This window comes from Pantherophis guttatus, chromosome 1, assembly GCF_059756535.1.
Source record: "Pantherophis guttatus breed Tessera chromosome 1, ASM5975653v1, whole genome shotgun sequence".
NCBI lineage: Eukaryota > Metazoa > Chordata > Lepidosauria > Squamata > Colubridae > Pantherophis > Pantherophis guttatus.
In genome coordinates, this window is record NC_142063.1 from 168420152 (window position 1) to 168447227 (window position 27076).

A 27076-nucleotide genomic window follows, 5' to 3' on the forward strand; every position below is an offset into this window, starting at 1 on the left:
GGCTCTCCAGTAACACTCTCATGTGAACAGGTGACTGGCAATACTAATGAGAATCCTTGCTTATTGGAAAAGAAAGCAAAAGCCAGCCAATCAAAATAGGGTAATCATATTCCCCTGAAAAGAACACTGTCCTGAGATTAAGAAAACCCACAGTCTAAAACAGAGGCAAATTGATGCAGTGGTGAAGCCTAGAAACTGTGAACAATGCATATATACTAACAGATAGTAGAATTTATTATAATCAAAAATAAGCTAAGGTTAGAAGGTGGAAGTTTAGGATTAGGTAATCTAATTGTATTATTAATATTTATTTATTTATTTAATTTATATGCCGCCTCTCTCCGGAGTCTCAGGGCGGCTCACAATACATTTAAAAAAAACCATTCTAAAAACATTTAAAAGATTAAAAAACATTAAAAACCTTAGAACGCATTCACACCATTCATGGCCAGATCTCGTCAGATCGCAAAGCAAGATCAATGGCCCCAGGCCTGCCGGAAAAGCCAAAATAGTATATTAACGTATATAGTGAATTTAAACTTTTAAGGATTAGAAATTGTGGAGACTTTAAGATATAATCCCTGGACTGATTAAATTCTGTTAATATTTGGCCTTATTAGTAGTCCTAGACATTTGGGATATTGAAATTATGGTAGAATAATGAGTAATTTTAAAAATATTAAATATTAGTGACATAGTAGGGGATAACAAATACATGATGCAAAGAAATGTTATTTAGGTTTAAATGAATTAATGAGAAAAATGATAAAGATTTATAAAGACAGAATGGTATTGTTGAAGTTGGAAGATTAGGATTATGCATACTTATTTGTATTATTACTGTTAGCATTGTTTAAAAAACACCTTGACTCAGCCAATACACTGTGCAAAAAATATGTATGGTGTGAAAGGAAAAGTGCAATAAAACATGAATTAAAAAAAAAAGAAAAGAAACTGTGAACAATGAAACCTGGCTGGTCACTTTTTCTCAATCCAACTCCTGTCACAGGGTTGTTGTTGTGGGGGGAATAGGAGGAAGAAGAAGTATTATGTATGTTTGCTGCCTTTGATTCTTTATGTATAACTCAAGGCAAGAAATATATATAATGTTCCCATCCCCTATTTTTCCCATGACAACAACCCTAAAGGCAGGATAACATAACAACAATAATAATTAATAACTATTATTAATAGTAAGAGACTCCTGCAGCCTAAGACATGAGACTTAACAATTGTTGATAAGAAAGACAAAAAAGTCTGGATGGTGGACATGGCAGTATCTGGAGACAGTGGAATAGAAGAGAAGGAACTGGAGAAGATAACAAAATGCAAATACCTGCAGATAGAAACAGAGTGACTCTGGCAAAAGAAAGCCAAGGTAGTACCAATAGTAATAGGCACCTTGGATGCAATCCCAAAGCAATTGGAGCACCATTTGAACATCGTTAGCATTGCCAAATTCCCCATCAGTCAACTGCAAAAGGCAGCTTTACTTGGAACAGCAATGACAATATCTGTAACACCATCAAACATCCACATCTGTCTATCCCAGGTCCTTGGGAAGGACTCGAAAGGTGGGGGGAAATGCCAAATCCAATCTGAACATCTGACTGACTGTGCAATGAACAAAAATAATAATGATCTTCTTGTTGGATTGATCTGTAATAACAGATCATGATTTCTTTGTTTTCAATATCTACATCTTACATCCTGTGATGTTACCTCTTACACCATCAAACATTAAGATCTGCCTAGCTCAGATCCTTGGGAAGGACTCAAAAGGTGGATAAAAATGCCAAATCCAGTCTAAACATCTGGCTGACTATGGAATGAACCATGATGATGATTTAAAACACCATCTAAAATAAAATTGCTGCTCAACACTATCCATATATACAGCCAAGATATTGCAGTGGAGTTTGGATTAGAGATATGTGCTACCCTGACCATCAAACTGGAAAGATAGTGAAGGAAACAAGATGCCCTATGGAAATAACATCAAGAGTCTGGGTTAAGATGATCACTACAAGTACCTGGGCATTCTTCAACCTGGCAACATCAAGCACACTGAAGTCAAAAAGAAGATTAGAAGTTTGACATCTTGAGAACGAACAACTTAAAGTCCCAATTCAGTGAAGGAAATATACTCCGGCATCAATTAACACTTGGACAATTCTAGTCATTAACTACGCAGTTGGAATAATAGACTCAAGCAGAACTAAAAGCCCTGGATAGGAAGACTAGAAAAATAATGGCAATGACTCATGCCCTTCATCCTCAAAGTGATGTTTACCAAGGAAAATAGGTGGGCGTGGAATGTTGCAAGTACACCAGACAGCTAAAGAAGAAACAAGAGCATTGGAAGAGTATCTGAAGAACAGGGACAGAAATGCCCTGAAGCTAGTATAACATGAATATCTAAATGTAGTGCCAAAGAGTCACATTCCAAAAAAGATCCAAACTAGCACAAAATGTTAGACTATTTGTTGCTTTTTCTGTAAGAAGTTCCAATAAGTTCAGCTCAATAAATTGGCGTAGGTGCTGGCTGAGGGGGGGTCTTTTTTAGTTCAGCTCATGCCATGTAAGATTAGATGGAAATTAGAGAAGACATGATTATGCTTTTGGGATGTTTTTTTTTTTCTTCCCTTTTTGCATCAAAGAAAAGAGTTGATAAATATTTTCATCTTAGGCTACAAACTCAAGGAAACCTATGATGCTTACTATGTAGTAAGTTCCATTGTGGTCAGTGGCTCTCATACTTAGGTAAAAACGTTTAGAACTTTTATTCCTATTCAGTCACATTTTTAGCTCCCTTTCTCCTAAATTCCCATTTGTGTATAAATGATGAGTGTCTAAAATGGATAATTTCTGTTCCCACAGAGGTTTTGACTGATTGAGGAATATGTCCTCATTTGTTTGTAAACCTCTATGTTGGATGGTTGTTAGGAAGCTCTCTATTGCTGATATCAACTTCTACATGTGGAAGTTGAGTAGAGCAGAAGGCATGTATGTTCCTAGAAATGCCGTGTTCAGGCCAGAAAACCATGGCCAAATTCATCTTTGTGTGTGTGTGTGTGTGTGTGTGTGTGTGTGTTTGTGTGTGTGAAAAAGAAGTTGGACTTTTGTGTCAATGGTTAAAATAATCCCAACTCTGGAATTTCTGAACTTCACTATTGTCATATATGTCTAAAACTGCCTTTCCAGTTTAGGCTGTTTTAAGGATTGTAACTGCTTGGCATTTATTGCAAATTAAGCTAATGTATATAATTTTCTGAGAGCTGCAGTGAGTTATAGAATTCCACGATCCCCATTCCTACCCTTCTTCCCCCACCTAGATGGGATGAAAAGGGCAGGGCAAGCAGCTTTGTGCTTTTAACGATCAGGGCATCTCAATCCATTCTGAGCACCAGCACTTTCCCCCACCTCCCACCCCCACCTTCCCCCACATTCTTTTACTTCATCAGCTATTATTGCTCTATTAACTTATTACACAGGAAGTCGGGCATAGAGAGATGGTAGGTGGCAGTGACTTTGCAAGTCACCCAGGAAGAAATCATATCATACTGGAATTTATTATTTTTTTGCAGATTTGGTGATATTGAGCAATCTCTTCTCCCAAATATTCTTTTTTTAAAAAAAACTAAAATTATAGAGTCCACTAATAGTAAAAACAGGTGCTGATTTCCACAGCACAAATAGTTTCATCCCTGCAAAACTGCTCAGATTAAAAGAAAGCCCTTCCATTTCTGGAGATATCAGTAAAAAGTGAAATATTACAGTATGTAATCCTCAGGCATTTAGCAAATTGCTTTTATTTATGGAGAACAGGAAAGGGGGAAAATCTTACTTCTCTATTATAGGAAAGTAAGTTTTATATGAAAAACTCAATAATCATTTATGCTGGAGATTTCTGTAATGTTTGATAGAGAACAACAAAAGGGAAACCATTCCAACATAATAACAATGGTAGAATAATTTGTGGGAATCACCTTCCACTTAGGTTAGTAGTTCAATGGAGGAAAGTTACTGACAGCACAGAAAGCATTTCTGATAAGCAGTTACTTAACAGAAGAGCAGAAATGTATGGGATTGCCTAGCCCAAATAGTGTTTGCTATTGTTATCTTGGTAGTAAAGTTTTCCTCAGCCAGATGCTCCCCAGATGTGTTGGGACCATAAACCTCAAAAATTCCCAATCCATATTCATCCATGATTTCTGGGAGTGTCTGATTCTACCTTTACCTATGCCTACAGCTCCATTACTTCCATGGGTTCTCTAACTAAAGTTTGACACCTTTTTATCTAGATTCCTTAAGATGTTTCGCTTCTCGTCCAAAAAGCTTCCTCAGTTCTGTTTCACTGAGCAGAACAGAACTGAAGAAGCTTCTTGAATGAGAAGCAAAACGTCTCCTAGCAAAACAAGAAAGTCCACTTGCCTTTTGAAAGAAAGCACCTTTGGGACAACCATGACTTGGATAACTGAGAATCTCCACAGACATTAAGAGTCTGTTATTTTCTCGGTATAATCTTTCAAAAGCTGTCCTGAAATTTTACTTTGTTAAGGGAAAAATCTTTCTATTTTAAAAATATGGTGCTGAAGACATAATGTAGCTCAGTCATGGAGTAACCCCAAAATTTCTTGAAGTCTCAATGAAATAAAAATGTAGTATCTAATCATACACTTGAGGTTGTCAAATTGTAACGAGCCAGCACTCTATGTATCCTCAAAACCTCATAAAATGAGACCATTGGAATTTGAAGACAAATGGCACAGTGGTTCAGTGTCATGCCCTCCCCTCAGCTGTCCTTGAAGGCAGATACAGGAAAATTCTCACCCAGAGAGGCTATGTCTCTATGATTCTGGACACACAGACAACAGAAGGTAGAGGAGGGAACTAGAGGGACAACTATACTGGACTTAATTCTTACTAATAGAGACAAAGTGGTTGAAGGAGTTTAAATTATAGGAGGGAGTCAGAAAAGCCCAGAATGACCTAAAACTAGCAACCAATGCAAAAAACAATTTTTAAAAAGTTTATTTGAATATGGAAGGAATATTTCAAAGAAAAGATAGATCTGTTAATGGGAAAAAGCAGAACTGCTTAATACCTTCTTTGCATCTGTTTTCACGCAAAAGGAAGAAAGAGTCCAACCTATCAAAAGTGGCACTAAGAGAGATAGAACAGATATACAAGTCAAAATAGGCAAGGAATGAATAAGAGAATATCCACTCTAGATAAGTACAAATCACCTGGGCCAGATAGTTTATATCCCAAAATTTTTAGAGTGTTTGCAGATGTAATTTTGGAGCCAGTGAACGTAATCTTTCAAAGCTCATGTAGTACAGGGAAAATACCAAAGAAAAGAGCTTATGTGGTTCCTATCTATAAAAGAGAGGGAAATGGATCCAGGAAATTATAAGCCAATCAGTTTGACATCAATATCTGGGGAAATCCTGGAAAAGATAATCAAGCATAGGATTTGTGAGCACCTAGAAACAAATATGGTGATTATTAGAAGCCAGCCTGGATTTGTTAAAAAATAGATCATGACAGACAATCTTTAGTGCTTTTTTTTGATATAGTAACTAAATTAGTGAATCAGCGAAATGCTGTGGACATGGCATATTTGGATTTCAGCATGGCATTTTACAAAGTAGACCACAACCTACTTTTTGGTAAGATGCAACATGGAATAAATAGTATCACCACCAGATGGATTCACAATTGGCTGACCAGCCAGAATCAGAGGGTTGTCCTCAATGGAACTACATCTACATAGAGGGAACCATGCAGTGGAGAACTTCAAGCTTCGATCCTGGGCCCAGTACTCTTCAACATCTTCACAAATCATATAGATGAGGAGATAGAATGGGAAATCATGAAATTTGAAGATGACACCAGGCTGGGAGCAGGGATTGCTACCATTTTGGAAGATAGACTCTAGATTCAGAAGGATCTTGACAGATTTGAGCATTGGGCCCTATTCAACAAAGATGCAGTTTAGTGGTGAGAGAGGTAAGGTTCTGCACTTAGGCAGGAAAAATGAAAAGTATAGAATAGGCAGTACCTGGCTCAACAATAGTAATTGTAGAGGGTTCTAGGTGTCCTAGGGAACCACCAGTTAAGTATGAGCCAACTGTGTGCTGCAGCTGCCAAAAAAAGCCAATGCAGTCATAGACTACATCAATAGAAGGATAGTAACAATATCAATTGTGATAATAAAACAAAGACTACCTGTAACTGAGATATGAAACACTACATACTGTAGAGGTAGACCTCAAGTGTTGTGCGATCATAAGTTATATGCACCAGAAGCAGGTTACCTGGATTGGGGTTCCTGGCATTGGCTTTTCAATCTAGGATGCTGACTGTGAAGAAAGCTATTTTCATCCCTTATGCTTTCACACAGCAGCATAATTGACGATCTGTGATGGTCTTCATTTATGCTGATCTTCAAATACTGAGAACACACAAGGAACACCATGATTCAACGAATGCTTAATTTTTAGCTGATTAGTCAGAAAGTATAAAGATTCCAATGTCTTGCTCCCTACTGGCAGGTTCTGCAACAACAAAACTTTTTTCAATCCCATTCCACACAAAAAGCGAACGGAACAAATGTCTGACCCATTCATCATCTGTGTATTTCTTTGGTCCATTGTAAAAATAAAAATTTTAAAAAAACTTCCTATAAGAGGAAACTGGCAGCAAAGGCATCATTCCTGCTGTATTTAAAAACCTCTTGTGAAAAGAAAAATACGTCACAGAAGAGCATTCCTGGCAACTAGAGTTTGTCAAAATGATAGAATGTAGTTCAGAATGTCACAAGGCAGTTTTGCCCTTTACATAATTGTGTAATGTGGTGACATAAGTTCAAAAGGGGATGGAGTTTGCATCATGCAACCCTTGCTGCTTGCAGATGTCTCTGATGTTATATTTTTTAATAACCAGTCTTTTTCCCCTAGTATTTTTAACCATGGTTGCATGTTACTGCAGTGGATAGAGTAGCTGAGATACATTCCAAGTAGTATTTCCAAACAACCTCAGGGAAGGCTCAGAGGAACAATTGCCCTGAGCCAGAAAGCATGAATGAATGAATAAAACTTTATTACGGTCCTCGACCAGCAATAGACATACAATAAATTAAAAATAATACTGACATTAATCATGAATAGTAACATCCCTGTTTTGAAAATACATAATCTCAAATCATTTGGGTCATTCCCTAATTTACATGAGTGGAGATCCGATAAGTATGTGAGTAAATGTATTTTTCCAATAATTGTTATAGATATCTCCAAAAAAAAATTGGCACCAGTTGACATCTATAATTCTGTAACCAGTTTTTTTCTTGTGGACACATTGCAGCGACACAGAATTTTGCCACTATGAGCCAGAAAGCAGAGCAAGGCAAACAGTTTCACTAGAGGAGAAAGAGTTTGCAAGCTCAACAAAGCCTTGGCACCACAGAAAGGAAAAACCAGCTTTGCTCTGGCTCTAAAGTAACCACAGCAAGACACAGAAGAGGTGCAGCTCATCTCTCAAGATCAGCAAGTGTCAGGCAGTCACCATAGCCCAGAGCTGCTTCTTAACTGTTGCAAGGCTTTTCCATATTGATGCCCTTGCAGAATTTGCAGTACCACTACTGTGCTGAATTTAACTGTAGTAATCCTGGGGAGTAATTGTCACCCTCTTGGTCTCAGACATGGGTCCATTTCAAATGAAGGTTCAGTCTACTGAGTCCAAGTGCTACTAACCAGTTCTCGAGCTATTAGAAAACTACACCAGCATGAAATGGGCTGTTTCCATTGCTGTCCCCCTAGGTTGCCTCTGTCCTGCATGTTCCAAGCAACTGAATGGAGTCATGCTAGATAAGCAAGTGCTGTATTGGATAGGCCAAGCAGCTGTTGCACCCTCTGGCTTTGCTGCTCTCTCTGTTCAGCAGATTATCAACCAGCAAGAAAACATTCACCAATCATGGCACTACAGCAGGAACAGGATGGCTGTCTCCAAAGAGCTTTGTGCGCCGTGTTGTCTTATTCTATACTGTCATAATACATTTGCTGAGTGTTTGATAAGTATAACAAATACAGGTGTGTGCATGTCCTTTAGTTGCTAAGAGGTTTCTGGCTGTAGAAGAATCTTAGTTTTATTAAACTTCAGAAACATTGCAATTAACATTTTTAAAAAATATATTTCTTTTTAAAAATCTCCCTCTGTCATCTATCTTCTATCTATCTATCTATCTATCTATCTATCTATCTATCTATCTATCTATCTATCTATCTCAGGCTAATACATTATATAATTTCCTTATAAAAGCTCTGATATATTTTGTAAACAATGAATTAAAGCTAAGTCATATGGAACCATATTGTGTGGTCTTGCCTCTCTTTTAAAAGCTGACAGTTGGGAAATTTGTTAAGCCAACGTTTACAGGTTTGGTCACCAGCATTCTCTCATGAACACATGCTCCCCCCCTTTTTTTTTTTTAAATAGTCCAAGTTCAATACATTCAATGTTCTTCATAGATTGCAGGAATCCAGGTTTTTCAGCTATAACTAAACAAAACATTAAAATCTTTTGCCATCTTTACTAACCTGATCCATCATTGTAATAACATCATTGATTAGGTATCATATCAAAGTTCCTTTAAATTTATTACATCCCCCAACGTAAAAAAGACAAAAACTAACCTTTTGCTGAACTAACCAAGGTTTTTTTAATCATAAGAAATATATCTAACTATCCTTAAAATTTGAAACTATTGATTGGGCAACCTCAGTTAAATAAATTCCTTTAATTTGTTAGGAAATCCAGACATGCTGGGGTCCAGCATTAAATTAGAAACAAAAGGCAGTAAGGGACATATTTGACAAGTTCCATGTTGCAGCTTAATTACTGGTAAAATAAGCCCTTTAATAATTACATAAGCAAAAGGTTTAAAATAATAAATTATAATCCAAGAAATAAATTCCATAAGCAACGTATGAACTGAACACTTAATTTGAACCATACTGACTGCTTTCTTTCACACTCAATGATACTAATATTGAAAATTCATATATGTATATCATCCAGGAGTCTAATTCTTCTGGGATTCTAAGATACTAAAATATGCTTTACACTATCTTCTAAAATTCAGATACAATATACATTTTCTTGTTTTTCAACTATGAGAAACCCTCTTAGAACAAGTGATGAGAGGATGATACTTAGATTTAGTTAGTTGATAATTTTTAAAATCTGTTCAGAATTCATGGTTTGTTGCACAGTCAGTCAGATGTTTAGACTGGATTTGGCATTTTTGTCCACCTATTGAGTCCTTCCCAAGCACCTGGGATACGCAGGTGTTCTTGTTTGATGGTGTTAAAGGTATTGTCATGGGATGTAAGCTGTTCCAAGTAAAGCTGCTTTTTCATTAACTGATGGTGATTTTGTCAATACCAGTGGTGTTCGTGGTGCTCCAGTTAGTTTGGGATTGCATCCAAGGTATCTATTACTATTGGTAGTAACGTTGCTTTCTTTCACCACAGTCATTCTATTTGCAAGTCTTTGTATTTTGTTATTTTCTCCAGTTTTTTCTCTTCTATTCTGCTGTCTCCAGATACTGCCACATCCGCTATCTAGACTTTTTTGTCTTTCTTATTGACAGTTGAGGTGTTGTATCTATTGTCAGCCTAGATTTGCAATATGTATTCTGTGAGAAAAAAGGAAGGTGGTGATGAGGTTTCGAAGGCCATTTCCTCAATAGACGTGTACAATCTTCTGGCATCACCCAACTGTTTTTGAGGCCATAGCAAAACCTGTTCTCATTTCTGTATTTTGGCACAACAATAGTTGGCTAACTTTAGAAGTTGCTGTAAATCACATGAGAAAATGGCATTCAATTCTACAAATGAAGGGGGGGACTGGAGAGAGAGAGAGAACTGGAGAGAGAGAGAACTGGAGAGAGAGAGAGAAAGAAAGAGAGAAAGAGAACTGGAGAGAGAGAAAGAGTAAAAGAGAACGAGAGAGAGAGAATGAGAGAGAGAGAGAATGAGAGCGAAAACTAGAGAGAGAAAAAAAACTAGAGAGAGAGAGAAAGAGAGAGAGAAAAAAAACGAGAGAGAGAGAGAGAGAGAGAGAGAGAACTAGAGAGAGTACTAACTTGCTCAATGGCAGGATGGAATACATCAGCAGAGACCCTCATGTAACAACATAAAAGACATTTTTAAAAATGTAGTATTCTTGTCAGGCACAGTTATGAAAAGTCTGCAAAAGTACACTTTGTCCAAGACACATTTTGGACTAGTTTATTTTCGTAAATTAGACCGTTTCATCATATCAGAAGTCAGATTACAACTCAGTACCTTTCCTGGGCTGACAGCAGCAAAGAAGATTATCTGTGGCTACTTACTAGAAATATTACTTTTTTAAATCTCCTTTTTAGATTTGCTGTTGAAGCCATGAACCCATTCACTAGCTTCTTCTATTACATATTGGTCACAACAATGCAGTGGCACTAAGCATCCCAAACTATAGTATTATTGGATTTTAGAGCTAATCCTGCCTGGAACAACATTCACAGCAAAATCACGCCACCCACAGACTGGACAAAAGTACTTCACGACATGGATGTGTTTGGATATCATTACTTAAAAGAAAAGGCATTTGGTGAGCTACTTTTTTAACCTGCTTTTTATCATTGGGAAGGAAGGATACAGCTTTTACACATTGCTGCAGTTGTAGCCTTATTTTGTATTGAAACTAGCTTATGGGTGCATCTTACAGGGGTTTCATTTCTTTAGTACAAGTGCATCCTGTTGTACTTCCATCACTAATCTCAAAGCAGGTCGCCTAGGGTTCCCACAGAGGGAGTGACCAAACTCTCTTGTCTACCTGTCTACCTTGTCCATTTAATGATTGTCTACATGTTTGAAACACCAGATGTAAGTACTACTGAGCAACTGGGCAGAGGATGAAAAGATGAAATGGTATGGTTCTCTAGAACAGCACTGCACTGCAGTTTGGAGGATTTTCTTCCATGCTTTTGGGTGGTGCTAGTAAACTTGAAGCAAAACCAAGAGTAAATGCAATTCATTCTAAAAAGACGTAATTTGATTAGTACTAAAACCAATATGGGTGGCATACACATTCCATTCTTCTTTTTAGAAAAAATATTGTAATTAACATAATTCAAATAGAATTAGAATCTAAAATTTGCAAAAAAAAACAACACATGATGGCCATGAACCCCAGCTAATGGAAAAACTTATGCATTTGTACAATTTCAAATATACATCTAGAAGGGTCTGTTTGTAATGCATATTTACAGATTATGTTCACAAATTTGTCTGCTGATTAACATGAATACAATGTGTGTGGGTGGCATTTGTCGATGATAATTGGTGAATGGAAGTGATAGTGAAACCTTCCCAAACGCCTCCTAGTTTTCTGACTGAGACTGGAGTTCTCTTATGCATTTCTCAATCTCCATTTAGGAGAAATGACCAGTTTTATGGTGGCTGTTTTGCAAATCACATAGTTATTAAGCAAATCCAGATTCCCCAATGGGAGTTTTTTTTGTTAGAAATCAACAAAAAAAGTCACAAATTGCAATCACATGTCAGCAGAATGCTGTGACCAGTTGTAAATGTGAGCCAGTTGCATAAATATCAATTGTGATCACATGACTGCAAGGGTGGTACAACAGTCAAAAGTGTGAGTACAAGTCATGTCACCTTTTTTCGAGGCAACTGTAACTTTAAACAGTATTAGAGTATTATAACAGTATAATATTATTATTGCCAGTGGTGGGACTTGAATAACTTAACAACTGGTTCTCTGGCTGGGTAGGCATGGCCAGTTGGTCATGTGACTGGGTGAGTGACGTCACTCATCACACCCAACCCCGCCTTCTGGCTACTCACCTCAAAGGCAGAGGTAGGATTCAGCCGGTTGGGGCTAATCCCACCACTGGATGGCCCCACCCATTTTTCAGCCTGTTTTTTGGCTGTTTTTTTGGCCAGTTTCAGGCTGCTTTCCAGGCTATTCTTGGCCCAGAAAACAGCCAAAGAATGGCCAAAAACAGCTCAAAAAACAGGCCTTTTTTCGGGCTGTTTTTCGGCCATTTTTCGGGCTGTTTTTCAGCCATTTTTCTTTTAAAAAGAGTGAGACAAACTAGTCTCCTCCTTCAACCTTTTTTAAAAAAAATCTGAGCCTTATTGTTGAGCATGATATAGCTGAATCCATTTTACATTATAGATCCACCAACTCCAGACTTCAACAAATAAAATCTGATGTGATCATCAGCCATCGGATGTTGCCCACATCTGCTATACATGGTGGAGTGGACTAGATTTTCATATAGAATCCCACACTTTCCAGAGTTTTGCAAAGCTTCATAAGAACAAAACAGGTTACAAAACTATTTATTAAAGGAGCATATTTGGGGAAAGCACATAAAGCAGCTCATTGTATTACTGAAACACGGGAAAAGGTTCAATTGCTGTTTTGTATCTACACTTACAAAGATCAGAATTCTGCAAGCCACGATAGTCTTTGTGACTATGGAAGCAAAATTTGAACTCTGAAGAAGCAAGCTAGGAGGAGTTTTATGCTTTGGGGCTTTGGTGTTTGTAGAAGATATTCTCAGTCTCGGATTATCATGGACAGCCAGGAAAACAAACAATTTCACTTGATTTGTTCAATGGGTCATTGAAGAAATCGATCTAAAATTCTCACTTGAGTCCCAAATGAGCAGGCTCAGATTATCCTACTTCAGAGACATAATAGGAAGACCTGCCTTTCTGGAGAAGGCTCTAATGCTGGGAAAGGTGGAAGGAAAAAGAAGAGGTTGACCAGCAGCAAGGTGAAATGGCAGTTACAGTAGCCAGGGGTGCACCATTGGAAGAGCTAAGGGATCAGGTTAAGGAAAGATTATCCTAGAGAAAATCTATATATGTGGTTGCTAAAAAAATCAAGAATGATTGATGGCACATAATCAATCAATTAATCAAATGAACTTGGGGATTTGAGAGGGACTAAATTACAGACACACATGATAACATCACAAAACAGACATCTAAGTGTGAACCATATGGATAGATCTAGTCATCTCTAGAATTTTGTAACAGGACATTCCAGATCTGAATTTGGGACTTTTTATTTAAAAATACATTCAACTGGTTTTTTTTTTTATCCAGTTAGGGGCTACTAGTAGAGACTGTGTAAAGGCACCCGAGTAGCTCTTACTGTCTTGAGATCAGTTCCAACCTGATTCTTCATTAGATTGTCCCTGTCTACCTCCCACTCTTATCTATTCCTTCTCGACTTCTAAGTGATCAATTAAAGCAATTTGCACAAAGAAACTATAAAACCTCAGGGCTGCTCTTCATGTTGGGGGGGGGAATAGCCATAGAAAGCCTTTCGCGCACACCCCATTGCTTTGAGAAGAGAAGGAACTCCGTATCGTTTATTAACACCACAGGGTAGATAGCAGTCCAGGGTCTTCTCAAATTGCCTCAAGTGCCTCAGTAGATCAAAATTAAGTGGGCCAGTGCACAGCAGGGGGAAAATTGAATTTACTTTTAAGCATTAACTAAAGGATGTAGCCTCTCTTTTCACTGCCCCTTCTACCTTGCTAATGCTCGTGCAAAAGTCATGCTGTTAATGAAATAGCTGATTTAAACAAAGCCAATGTATTTTTAGCACAATAACAAAACCATCCATGATCTCTAATTAGGCAGACTGTGAGAAAGAAGATGCTAGTCTTGCATTAGCTGGGGCTTGACTCCAATTCTAATATGCTCTTATTCTGCAGCAGAAAGCATTTCTTTTTGTACTTTTATCTCTTTGGTCTGGCTTAGAGCCTTAGGTAAATAACAGTCCGGGTCACAGAGGAGTAGTTCTGCTGGGGTGGTACACTGCAGTTAGGTAGTGCAGTGGGATAATGCATTGTAATGTCAATTACTGTGATTTGCTGCTCTGTGATTCACAGATATGATTGCATCTAATTTCAGGAATAAGTGGAGCCGTCTGCTCTTTTCTATTCATTCAGAATCCCTTCACTGGCATTCAAATGACTCCCGCCTTTGCCACCTTAAAGGGGAAAAAAAAATCAAAGGACCCATTTGGTGGCATAGCAGGACTTTCTCCAGTGTGCTTTCCTGCTATGAATTATCTTTTGGGGGAGAGGGAGGGAAGGTTCTGGTGTAAACAGCAGTCCCTAATCCGTCAATATGAAATAAATTAGCTGAATATCCCCCCCGATATTATTTTCAGCAAATTAGTCCATTCTAGAGTGGGCCACTGACTCTAAATGGCCACACTCTCTAACAGCAAACTTCCTAACTCCCCCTGGAAGCAGATCACAAGATTAGTTTTGCTATCTCCCAGAAGGGTCTACTTTCAGAGTATATGGAAGGATATCTATGGTCTTTAACTGCTTTCAAATTTTGACCAAAACTGAAATAAAGACATTTTAGTTAAATCAGAATTTCGTAATATAAAAGCCGCCTATATTTTCTCTCTGCTTTTCACTTTCCACAAAGGATGGAAGCAAGTCATAAAAATGGTTGGATTTTATATTTTCAAAAGTTCTTCCAGAAGTGAAGAACTTATTTTTCATTGGGGTGTGTGTGTGTGCTCAGAATGCTGCATAAGATAGGGCTTTCCTTATTTTATCATCACAATTCTGTGGGACAGGTGGTATCAAAAGCAGAGGCTGATCCAGTATGACCTCCTTTGTGGAATAGGGAGTTAAATTGATTTCTCTCTGTCCATCCTGTATCTTAAGCATGACAACAATAGAATTTGAGGGAATGCCTGCTGCAACCTATTTTCAAGGATGGATCTGACAAAATCCTGTTCATAATTTCATAATTCCCACCTTCCATCTACTGTAGACTGCAACAGATAATAGATCAAGTTTGAATAGAAGACCATATTTGCTCCTCTTCTATATAGGTATTTTTAAAATTTATCTATTTATATGATGAACCTTGCCTTTCTGCTTTAAATTACTGAAGATGGTCATTGTTATTAAGGCAACCTGGAAAAATGGAGGAAGCATTTCCATCAAAGAGATAACAGCTTGGTTTGTCTTCCTTCCTTCCTTCCTTCCTTCCTTCCTTACTTACTTACTTACTTACTTACTTCAAAAGATGGGAAGATATAATTTTATAATTGCAAATTATTCATTGTTTGCCTACATTTGTCTTGTACTTACTTTTGATCACATTTTGTATTTGTGGAAACCGGACCATAATTTCATAGAAGTAAGTCCCACTGAAGTTAGAGCTTTGTTCTTAGAACAATCTTTACCTTTTTCATACAGGAAATTAGCCACTATGGCAAAAGTTCAAAATAGCCAGAATGGTTCAAATGTTGGACTAGGACCATGGAGACCTAAGGTCCATTCTCAACAGTGGACATTCACCCATTGCGTAAAGTTACACCAAGCCTTCATTCTTAGCCCAATCTGCTTCACAGGCTGTTGTTGGGGAAAATAGGAAGAGGGAACATCATATAGGCCACCTTGTGCTCTAGAAGGAAGGAAAAACAGAGTATGAATCCAAATAAACAAACAGGCACATAAATCTCATTATTTGTGGCCATTAAAAAAATAAAAGAAAATGGATTTTTATCAAACTAAGTCCAACGTCCTGAGCAGGGGTGGTATTCACTTACCTTCCCTACCAGTTTGCTTTGCTTGCGCGCACGGCTTGTACACATGTGCATGGCTAAAAAACATGCTTAAATAGAATAGGCACAGAGCCGGGGTGGGTGGGCAGGCCCACCCGCGATTTCCGCTACCGGTTTGGGTGAACCAGTCTGAACCGGCTGAATACCACCTCTGGCCCTGAATCTTAATTTGTCAAATTTTTGATACCACTTTCCTAACCTTATTCTGACTCAACTCCCCACAGCCCTTTCTCCCAAACACTTAAAACGTTGCAGCTGAACAGTTAGAAGGGATTTGCTGTGGAGACCCAGATGGGCAGGGGTCAGGGATAAAGCATGAATTGCACCCAGCTCGAAAAGTTTTAAGGAAATAAGAGAAAGGAACTCATTTTAAGCTGAGGCCTTCCATTGCCTCCCCATCTGAATGCCTCTTTGTACTGAACAGCAATGAATCCAACCGTTTGCCTGGGTGTCTGTCCTGGCCTCCGTAGGCTTTGCAACATGGCAACAAAATCATGTGCATGAACTTGCAATGAGCTGTCATGAACATTTAATCTGACGCTGAACATGCTTCCCAAGGAGGAAAGAAAAAGTGTTCTAGGTATGGCAATATGTACATGTGCGTACATGGCAGCCTGATACCAAGGGGGGAAGGCCGGGAGTGACAGAGAGACTTCAATTCTAAATCAATTTTCCAAAACACTTAAAGTTTTAGAAGACAGATTACAATCACTATTCGATACTATGCCTGCATTGCTCTGGGAAGAGCAGCTAACAGGGCAGTTGAACTGAGCTGAAACATTTTCCAGTTCTTCACCCCAGCTCTTTTTATTTCTTTTAGCTTCCCAGACTCCCCCTGGTGTGCATGCAGAGGCGTGTCTGTCTTTTTGCCCCTGTAGGGAAAGTCCGACGTCACCATTTGCCATGTGTACTGGCGGCAACATCTCTACATGAGTCAGACATTTGAATACATCATCCCTGAAGCAGATGTGTTTACGTAGAGAGAGAGAGACAGACAGAGAAGGAGAGAATAACAGTAAGAGACAGCTATCACCAGATGGGAGACCTTTCTGGGAGGAAGCTGGCAAATAGCTCATTACTAGCCATAGGAGAACCAAGCCCCATAGGAGATGCTGGGACCTACTTGAGCCTTGAGCTTTTTGAGGCAGTCTGATGCCTGCTCCTTTCTGGCTCTGCTCTAAGAATTTATAATTGCTCTGAAGAGTCCTCATTCTTTGTTTGAAAGATCAGAGGCATCAAGGAGGTTGAATTCTCTGAGAAAAGAAAGTATGAGAAAAGTCTGTATTGGGAACCAAGTAGCCCATCTACGACATCACCCCATTCCTAAGAGGTCTGTAAGGGGCATGCATAAGTGCACCAGCGTGCCTACCGTCCCTGTCCTAATATTCCTTTTTATTTACTCTTTTCATGTATTCAAATTATGTTTATACTTTTACCTGTTATCTTATATATGCTTGACAAAATAAACTTATAAATTTATAAACTTTCTAAAACTTACTGTGGGTATTCAGGAAAAAGTGGTGGGCAACGTTTTCAGTGCTATAACACAGCCTTCTGCCTTCTGAGTGGAATATTAATGGTGGAATTAATTGCCCCAAAGTAGAATCCACCAAACATTTTTATAAATGCATGCAAAGGTTGAACCTCTCTTGAAAAAAAAAAAGAGAGGGAAACTTTAAAAAAAACTACAGCATAACCTGGATATACACACTCTTACTATCAATTCTATGAGGCATAAAACACACAAATGCCAAAATATTTATATCTCTATTAAATTTAATATTTGTTGTTCTAATTCTCTTTATATCTATTTTTATTGTAAAGTTCCTCTTTTGCAAAAACCCAAATATTTATTGTCTGGAAACTACAGCCTCTATTATGGACAATCCCCATGAAAAGAAGCATCCATGAAAAGAAGATCCCTATGAAATTTCTAGATGCCCTATTACTGCTCCCTCCCCACACAGAAACATACGGTGCAGTACACCAGCAATTGTTCCCCTCCACTGAATGTCCCCTGTGCATTAAAAGTTGTGGAAATTCTTCAACAGTGCACCTACAAGGTGTCAGCTGAGAGCTCTGGTGATCTCAAATGTGCAAGTATTCCAACAGAAAGGAAGGAAGTAATTAATACTCCATGCTTAGTGCAGAAATCCATCTTAAAATGTTCCCCAAAGATAGCTTTGTTTGAACATATCCAGCACAGAGGAGCTTACCCCTGGCCACTGTTGAACTGCTTTCACCATTAGGATCTTTTCTCCTATTATTTTATCTGACTCTGTCCTCCCTTTAATTTAAAATCAGCCTGAACTCTAATCATTCAAGAAAATGCTTTGGATGAGCAAACTAAAAGACTCTTAGTTCAGTTCTTACTGCAGGTTATTAAACTAGAAATCAGTAATAGTGATTTGTTTGTCAGATATCAGATACTTAGGAAATTTTAGGTAATCACATTTTCTGAAACGTATAATCATGTATTTTCTCTAAATCATATTTTTGTCTCATGAACTAAATTACAAACAAAAACACATAAACACTTAGAAAACATACAAAAAAATAACAGAAAGTATCATACTGAATATGCTCATAGTTATTTTTAAATTACATTTCATTAATTTTTTTCTTGAGATAAAGGTAAATATAAATAAGAGAACAAAAAGGAGAATTCTTGAAGAAGTTTCAAATCAAACCAGCCACACATGATAAAGCCTAGCATCTGGACCTTCTAATAATGGGTTAAGCATAATAATTTCATAATGATTATATGCTAATCCTGATCCATTTATGCAGGTATATAGTCTCTGCTCAGCTCACCACCACTAATGTTAATACGTCTTTAGGGAGGAGAAGGGAGTATGTTGGGTGACAGAGTGGAGGTGAAAATAACTTCTAAACCAACTCAGGATTCTTTCCGACCAACAAATGAAGGTTATATTGGATATATTTTTAATCAATGAAACCTTATAATGTTATTAAAAATTGTACTTTTTTGGAGCAGGAATAAAATTGCAAAAGGAGGAGAGGTAACCATTACCAGACAATGTAAGTAAAATGTTTACATTAATATCTTAAAACTGCCTTTCAGGCTTGCACTCGCCTGTCTACAAAGCCCATTAACTCACTCTCACTTTCAGATGGCATGATCCTTTGATGTGTGAAGATGTGTCTAATTGGCTGCAGGGGGAAAAAAATAAAAGTCTCTGCTTCTCTTTCAACAGAATTGAGAAGTGATGAATTGCTTCCTAAAAATATCCAGGCAGCGTATTTCTAAGAGCACCAAAGATTTGCATTGTTGTTCCTGTTGTTGTTTAAATAAAGGTGTTATTGAAACAATGCACTATAAAATCCAGACAAGAACTAGAATGATCTTTTGATGATTAATCTAAATACAATGGATCTTCCATCTGAGTACCAGACTGAAATATTTCTTTGATCAAAAGCTAATAAGAAATACATTTTCACTGTCTTGCAATGAGATGCAAGTTTTTGTTTCTTTGTTTGTTAAATGTCTATTGGGACTGGGATTAAGACAGTGATAGTGGACCTTTTACTTTACTATTTGAAGTAAAACCTATTTACTTATTGCCAAAAAAATGGATACATTCAAATTTAACACTGAAAAACAGATTGTTGCCAATCAGCAGGTGGCAGTACCTGCCTGATCTCCTTAGGTTCTGAAGCTGAAGCAAAGTAGCTTGCTTAGTTAGACCTAGTAGAACTTGGACCTAATCCTTGACTTAGCATTCAGCTCCCCATGAAAGCCAGTTGAGACTGAGAAGTTGAAGAAACAATGTCAGAGGAAAACAATGGGTAACCACTCCCATGTAGCTGCCAAGAAAACCACATAAATGTTTCTGTAAAGTATCCAAAAATGGAGCTAATTTGAATTGAATTGAATAAACCATCTTAAGAAGATTATTATTTTAATAATAGAGCCTTAATAAAAGAGCCTTGGTGGCACAGCAGACTAAAGTGCTGTTAAGTAGCACCAGCTGCCTGCAATTACTGCCAGTTCAAATCTCACCAGGCTCAAGCCTTCCATCCTTTCGAGGTAGGTAAAATGAGGACCCGGATTGTGGGGGCAATAAGCTGACTTTGTATAAAAAAAGAACACCGCTTAGGGGGGGGCGAAAGCCCTATTAAGCAGGTATATACAAAAGTATGAAGGCTATTGCTTAATGCATTTTAAGCCGCCCTGAGTCTCCGGAGAAGGGGCGGCATATAAATAAAACCAGTAAATAAATAAATAAATAAATAAATAAATAAATAAATAAATAAATAAATAAATAAATAAATAAATAAATAAATAAATAATAAGGCAGCTAAGAAATATCATTCTTATACAACCAGTCTTTGGGACAAAACAGAATCTTCTTTTTTCCATAATTCTCCTTACTATTTGGAGTTCTAAAATAATGATACTTTGGAATGCATTCTTCCCCTGCAGTGAAGAGAACTGAGCTTGGAGTCATCAATGGGGATATTTTTCCAGGTCAAAGACTGATTTCCTGTTTAGAGTTGGTCTCAGGAGCTGTATCTCAATGTGAGTGGGCTAAAGCTTGGGGGGTGACCTGGGATGGGGGACACATAGTCAAAATAAGGAAAGGAAGCCCACATAGCAGCAGGAGCAGCATACTTTATTGCGGTCATAGACCAAAGGAAGCCCACATAAACATCTCCAATATGGTTGTGAGAGTAATCTCCTTTTCTAGTGGCTGTGGGAGACTGAAGATAAAGTAACTTTTGGCTATCAAACTGAGTTATCCTCTGTCAGCCTAAGGTTTGTGAAGAACAGCAGTAGATAATTCCAAACAGAATTATCTACAATATCTCTGAAATTCTTCCTCATTTGCAAACTGTGGAGCTCCAGAATTATCACTGTTTTGTGTTTTACCTTCTGTTCAGTATTATTTTGAATCAAGTTACTTTTTTAAGAGTAGGCCCCATTTTACACTAAAAAGCACTGAAAAACAACTGCATCTATTTCTTGCACAGAAAGCCTTGCCAAGTTGCTGAATCAGAGCTGAACAGCCCATTGACTTAGGTTCCTGCTATTGCTGAAGGTATGAGAAACAGGAAGTATCCCCATTTGCCAATTGTGTTGCCGCAATCATAACTTAGTTTCAAATATTCTTCCATTTGAAATCATCAAGGAAAATCTCCAAGGCTAGTCTTGCAGCAGAGATTTTACTATAAAAGATAGCTCATGCTTTCTACTAGGAATGGGAGATTATGCAATAGGTTTGTGAAAGGGGTGAAATTCAATTTTTTCCCTTACTGGTTCTGTGGGCGTGGCTTGGTGGGCGTGTCAGGGGAAGAATATTGCAAAATCTCCATTTCCACCCCACTCTGGGGCCAACCAGAGGTGGCATTTGCCAGTTCTCCAAACTACTCAAAATTTCTGTTACCAGTTCTCCAGAATCTGTTAGAACCTGCTGGATTTCACCCCTGGTTTGTGCGCTCAGGTATTACCCTATTTCATTCACTGTCTCCAGGAATATTTGTACTTCTTTCCCTAAATGTACAGAACCACTTCATGTATTTCCTTCGTTTCTGCTAGGAAACATTTCACTGTAATAATGAAAATTTCCATATCCTGCTTCCAGCTCTTTCAGTGACTCTTAGAACTAGCATCTATTCCTAGATGCTACTCCTACATCTTAGTTTTTATGTTATTAATGCATGAAATTAAACTAATATCACCATTCTTGTTCCCAGCGAATATGCACAAAATTCTTCCTGTGTTTTTATTTTCTTTTTTCAGTCAGTTATTTGAACCACGATGAAGACTAAGCTGTTCCTTCCTTCCACAAAAACTATATGGATATAGTGAAGCTTCAGAGAGCCACACATCCTTCTGTGCAGCAACTTTTGGAAGATGCACCCCACCACTTAGTTATATTACTAAAGTTTTTCAAATGGGAAGTGTGTTTCGTGTAACATGTTCAAACGCTTTTTCTTAAGTACATTTTGTTTTATACATTGATATTAAGGCAGCAAGTTCTTTCCAATCTAAAGCTGCAGTTAAAGGCCATGCAGGAAAACTGCCGCCTGTATGGAATTAAATCTGAGTAATTTATTATGTATTTATTGAATTTATTTGCCAACCGTCTAGTAACGAAACAACTCTGGGCAGCAATACCTTAACCCGTGCACATCTTTTTTAATACAGATGATGATCTGGCCTGAGGCAGTTGTGATATACTGCCTATTTTGCAGCAACCCCAGAAATCATAAGGATGTATTTCACACCAACTGCCATGATAAGTGCTGCTGTAGTAGATGATTCCCCAATCCAAAACCCTCCAGCTGTCGGGCAAACAACTGGGAGGCAGTCATTATCCTCTTCTGGGTGGCAAATTTCATTGGAAATAGGACATGTGTGTCAGGCAAGAGTACAGGTGTACAGGAAAGGTTCTACTGCCCTCCATTCCAAGATCTGCTGTTCCTGGCTGTGTGCCCTCATTATCAGGACTGTGCCCTGACTTCCTTGTGTATGTTTCCCTTGCCCTCCTGGCTCTTCTGTTCCATTACTTAGGCCTTTTCAGATGTTGTGTTGTAAATGAATTCCTTTCTCCCTTCCTTAAACTTTTGGTTTCTTTAAAAGAAGTGTGAGAACATCTTCTTCACATAGGCTTCTTGGGAAGGTTGATCTGGTGGTTGGGAGAAGTGGGCTCCTTAGTGTTCCTAGAAACTTATTTTCTGCCCTTGGCTGCCCAGGAAGAGATGTCAGGCAACAATAATCAATGAATAGAATAGAATAGAATAGAATAGAATAGAATAGAATAGAATAGAATAGAATAGAATAGAATAGAATAGAATAGAATAGAATAGAATAGAATAGAATAGAATAGAATTCTTTATTGGCCAAGTGTGATTGGACACACAAGGAATCTGTCTTGGTGCATATGCTCACATAAAAGAAAAGATACATTTGTTAAGAATCATGTGGATGGTGTGTAGAAGAAACAAGGAAAAGGGTGACTGAGGAAAAGGAGGATGTAAGGTGTAAGTTTTCATATCAGTGATTCTCACAGCAATGCCACTTCATTTCTTTTTTCTATTGAATGTCATTTTGTACATTTCTCCCATGTTATTTATAAATGATATGGACAGTGGACAGAGGGAGGGAGATGATAGATAGATGATAGATAGATAGATAGATAGATAGATAGATAGATAGATAGATAGATATAGAGATATGATTATGTATTATTCTGACAAATGCTTCACACTCTCCAGAGTTGCATTCCAACACTCTAATTTTGTGACACATAGAATTTTCACCAGGGCTTTTCTCATGATAGGAATATCTATCTTTACAGTAATCTCTTCAAAGGAGAGAGATCAAGATGGTAGGTATTGTGAACAGCCTAGAAAAAGAGTGAACTGCTCACTGTCTCGTTTATTGTTGGAACAGGTTTCTTCTAAAATATTCTATTTCCATGTACAGTTTTGTCCATCTCACTAGTACAAAAGCTCCTGGGAAAAAGGAATGGAGGGAAAGGGAGATGCTACTAGCATTTATGGATTCCTGATTATTTTCACATAAACCAGGTGTTCTGCAAATTGTAGCTCCAATCTCTTCTTTTGTCTGCCGACTGTCTACCACATAGGACAGTAGCAAATAACAAGCAATCAGGTAGTCTCTCTTGAATGCTAGGGTCAGCAAACACACCCAGCCCATAATCAGTTCAGCTCCTCAAAGAAAATACACATTAATTAGAAGGGTTTCAGAAAGTAAACCATGAGTGTTCCCAACATTATGTAAACATAAACTTAGTGGTTCCAGATGGTGTGGATGTGGGTTCAAAGCTTAAATTAGATGGAATTGTTAAGTTACTCCATCACTGCATAAGAGGCATCACTTCAGCACATCCAACAGAGTTATTGCTTGTCTTCTTGCTTATACAATAGCTTTCCAAAAAAGGCAATGTTCAGGCTTACCAAAACTATGAAGATTCCATAACTGTATTTTTTCAGTTGCTTGTATGGGAGTATTTAGAACAGTGTTACCTCTCATTGTGTATCTGGGAGATGTACTTTGATAGAATGAGATGGACAATAAAGTAGGAACCCAGAAGTCCTTGGCTATAGATACAGTGGCTTATTTACATAAAACACTTTTCCATGTTTATCTCAATCTGCTTTACCAAGTTAACCCAATTTTCTGAGCTATAAATTACCCACACAGGTTGGATTTGTACAAAAAGCTGGACTAAACTGTGGTTGGTAGGTTTGTGATCCAGTGTATCATATAAAGGCAGTCAGTTACCACTTATAACAGAGTTGCACTTGTACATTCAATCATTATTAAAACTTAAGTTTCTGCCTTCGGTTATTTGAAAATTTGGGACAATTCATCCAACTCCAGATCCAGTCTATATATTTAAAGTTCCATTGTACCTCAAACAAACCACTGAAATGAGAACAGAACTATATTCAGGGGAGATGGCCATCTGTTATTATCTTAATAGAGGGAGACTTCATTTGGTACTTCATTTGTGGCCCCTCGGTATCTTAAGATCATGATACTCAAACTGGCCAAATGTTTGTCCAACATGCTGAGTGATCTTTCAGGTTTGGGGTGGGGTTCTGGGGTGAGGATGGTAGTGGTTTACCTCCCAGAGGACACCTGCCCCACTTCCTTAACACCCCTACTCAAAAGCATAAAGCAGTATGGCATTTCAGCCAAGCCCCTTCTGGTGTGACTGTGTGTGTGTGTGAGTACTGGTGTGTGGCATCCTTACACTCACTACATCAAGTAGCTGAATAGCAGCTTTTCCTCCCTCCAACCAACCTGTACAATAATTAAGAAAAGTTATGTTGAAAAGCAGATGATACTAAAGTTGGATGCTTTTGGTATCAATTCAGTGCCTGAGTATTAGCCTAACTCTTTCTCAGCTAACATTGTACAGCTTAAGCATCCCTCTTTCTTTCCAAGTGATCTTGGAACACAGGCATTTACATCTGATTTTAATGAAACTTGAAACATTGTTGTTTTCAGTCTGTTAATGAAGAAGCTGAACCTTTCCAGGACTTGGTTACAATTAGCGTGTTTGTGTGTATGTACATGAATGTGTATGTACTGAAACAGTGCTCATTATCTTGAGCAATGCTAATCTAGTTACCAGCTGTAAAATTAATCCTTCACCATTTGCACATCATTTTATGCCTGAACGTATAAACTTAGAAGAGAAAAGAAGAACCTGCTGGAATCTGGTCCTTTTTTCACAAAAGCCTTTGCAGAGAAAAACATGGCCAAGGCAGCCGCTTATGTCGATCATTATGTTAACAGAAAAGCCACTTGAAAGCCCTGTTGGCTTCTTTATGTCTCAGGCGCACAAAGTGTAATCACATTTGGAGTATCAGTTTTGAAGCTTTTTTTTTTTTAAGCAGCAAGATAAAGAGCTGAGCGACAGGCATTAGCAAAAGGGCCTTCATTTCCCTCCTTTGGCATTTCAACATTGATATTTGTGTAAATTTCCCTGAGGCGTTCTGGCAAACTCAGCTTCTCAGGATGGACAGGTCGCCTCCATTGGCTTTGGCATTGGGGGGCCTGAAGCAATTTCATATAGTGTTTGTTTATATCCTTACTGATTTTTGTACATATACAGCATACATATATACAAAATGAAACCTCTCCTTTGTACTTGCACCAGGAATTGGCTACAACTCTTTGTGAAATGTGTGTGGATGAGAGAATGGATATCTACCTTTCCCTCTCTGTCCCCCTCTTTCTCTGTCACCCTCTCCCTCCTCCCCCCCACCTGTGTGTGTGTGTGTGTATGTGTGTGTGTGTGTGTGTGTGTGTGTGTGTGTGCCCCCACCTACCTATCTCTATATCTCTTGGTGTCCCATCTAGACTGTGAATTCTGGATGAACTGCAGATTTATATATGAGAAATATTCATTATTAATTAAAGACTTATTGAAGAAGAAAGTCATTCAACAAATAGTTAACCCCAATTCAACATTTCCATCCCCAACATCAGGCTCTTTCTGTAGTGTAGACAACAAGAAATAAATAGATTGGAAGGACTCAAGTATCGCTTCACTTCAAGTAGCTCTTGAAGGCTATAGCTGTGACACCTGCAAGGAGCAGGCTGTCACAAAGAATTTTAAAAGAAGAAGTATTTTGGCTTCAGCATGACCCATCTGAAGCAGAACTTTTGAAACTACTCTCAAGATTCTTGAAATCCTTTCAGTTATTCTCTCAATAAGTACATCATTAGGGAGGGCAAGATATCTGAAAGACAGCTTGGTCACCATAGCCAATAATTCTCAGCAATGAGAGCCACCACGAAAGACTGCCAGATGTGTTTTCAGCATATGTGGGGCAGTTGTTCATTCCAACCAAATTATAATGTTGTACAGTTTATGATCTGAGAGTCTATCAAGAAACATGTTTGTGATATGTTCCTGTAGATCCTACAGGTAGCAGGGATTCTGTGACTGTAGAAAATTTGAAGAACGGTGATCTAGTTGGGCTAAACCACGTAATCTGTGTGTGTCTCTCTGTGAGGGGAGGGGTGTGAGGATATTGTGGTACATCATATGAAGAAAGCAACAGTGTTGTTTCAGTGACCATTTGGAAACCTAAATAAAATGTTCTTCCAGGCAGTGTGAGGCATTAATTCTCATTTTATTTCAGAGCTCAAATGACATTAAGTGGACTACACAGTGGTGCAGTGATTAGACTGCAGTACTGCAGGCTATTTCAGCTGCCTGACGGCTGCCTGCAATTTGGGAGTTCGAATCTCACCAGGCTCAGGTTTGACTCAGCCTTCCACCCTTCCAAGGTGGTAAAATGAGGACCCAAATTGTTTTGGGGGACAATATACTGACTCTGTAAACAGCTTAGAGAGGGATGGAAAGCACTGTGAAGTGGTATATAATCTTATTGCTTATTGAATTTAAATCAGAGCTGTTCCTATTGGGTATCCTACCAGAAAAAACGAGTAAGGAAAATGCTTATTTGATAATACATGTAATAACAGTTGCAAGGATTGTTTATGCACAAAATTGGAAAGCAGAGAAAATACCTTTGGAAAAAGAAGTAATAAAAAAAATCCTAGACTGTGCTGAAATGAATAGATTAACTTTGATGATTAAGGATAGAGAAAACTCAGATATTTTAAAATTTGGAATTATTTCTATTATTGGTTGGAGAAGAGATATAAATGATTAAGTATATAAGTATGTATAAATATGTGATGAGTAGAATATTATATTAGTGATGAATTGATACTATGGATTGGATAAGGATCAAGATCGAAGAAATAATAACTATACAGAAGAAGAAAGAATTACGGAAGATAACACCGAGATGTCACAGGGAAGAGATAATCGATGTATTAAATGTTTGTTGACTAAAAAATAAAAAACTT

General features: G+C 38.0%; 1 long non-coding RNA gene across 1 annotated transcript; it reads left to right on the forward strand.

Annotated features, from left to right (window-relative positions):
- Nucleotides 1-20140: 20140 nt before the first annotated feature.
- On the forward strand, nt 20141-22296 carry LOC148116618 (uncharacterized). The gene is made up of 3 exons (XR_015733695.1): nt 20141-20230; nt 20683-20750; nt 21452-22296. It is a non-coding gene; the product is annotated as an uncharacterized LOC148116618 (long non-coding RNA).
- Nucleotides 22297-27076: the final 4780 nt, after the last annotated feature.